Below are 1,325 nucleotides of genomic sequence, written 5' to 3' on the forward strand. Positions count from 1 at the left end.
AGTACATGATCTTCTGCAAAGACAAATGAATCATCCGAAGAAGAGGTGTCCAGATTTGTTGGACTTTTCATCATTGGACACATGCAGTTGTATGCAATGGTGGAATCAGAAATATGACTATGTCCGATCTAGAATTTTAAATTCTAAAATCTTTTAATATTTTAAATTGATCTACCCGAACGAATATAATATTATTCCAAAATTATACAAAATTTACGTATACATTTTTTTAAAAAAAATTAGACCACCCGAGCTAAAGCCCGGGTGTACAACCATGTTGCTCCACCACTGGTCGCAGGTAATGTGTGTGTGNACGCTGATTTAAATAATCCCACAATATTTTGAAAAGAAATAATCAAAGTACCAATATTCCGGATCTCTTTTACGTAAAATATTATTTGCATGAGATCTCTGGCTTTTAGCGTGGACTTCAAAATCAATGACCATGACTAAGTTTCATCACGAAACGCGTATGTACGATGTTTCTAATTTTCAGCTTATTAAAGGACTGTAATTTTTCTATGCTGGAAGACAACCTGCTTAATTCATTCTCGCTGCTATCACGTAGTGTAAGGATCGGAGTTCCTTGAGTAGAAAATATATATATAGTTGTTCAAGGCGTAAATAGCTAGGGTGGGGAAAATGAGTAATTCCAGGTATCGAATGATGCTGTATTTTGTTCCACATTCTTTTATCATGATATTCATACATAGTTTAGTTAGTGTCTTGAATCCTCCATATAACCAATCTTAAATTTTGAGGGATATATACCTGAGCTGTTAACATAATGTCTGTAATCTGTTTTTTGCAGCAATGAAGGATTTGATTACTCTGCCGTTGTCTTCTGGGTCATTGGTTGTGTCTGTACGTTTGCAATATTACTTTGCTGTATTCTGGCATGTCTCCGCCGCACCAACGCTCCAAAGGGTTCCCAAACTTCTCAGGCGGCTCCAGCCGCTGTAAATGGAAGATCTGCGCAGAAGGATCGCTATTCGAATGTGGCGGAACCTGCAGTAGCTGTAATAGATATCATGGCTGCGGGTTGTGGTGGTGGTGGTTGTGGTGGTTGTGGTGGTGGAGATTAAAAGCTGATCATTGCGGAGTAGATCATTTTTCAGTTCATCTTCTCCGATTAAGTCGTCCTTTCCTTTTTTTGGTATAAGCTATTGATGTAAAGTTTGTTTGCCTAAATTTTTGGATTGTGCCATATTATGATGACATGTTTGTATAAGATTAAGTAAATCGATTTTCAGTTCATCTTCTCCAATTTTTTTTTAATGAAGTTGGAATAGATTGGACAGTCATATATATATATATATATATAT

This window comes from Primulina huaijiensis, unplaced genomic scaffold (genome assembly GCF_012295235.1).
Source record: "Primulina huaijiensis isolate GDHJ02 unplaced genomic scaffold, ASM1229523v2 scaffold25037, whole genome shotgun sequence".
Classification (NCBI taxonomy): Eukaryota; Viridiplantae; Streptophyta; class Magnoliopsida; order Lamiales; family Gesneriaceae; genus Primulina; species Primulina huaijiensis.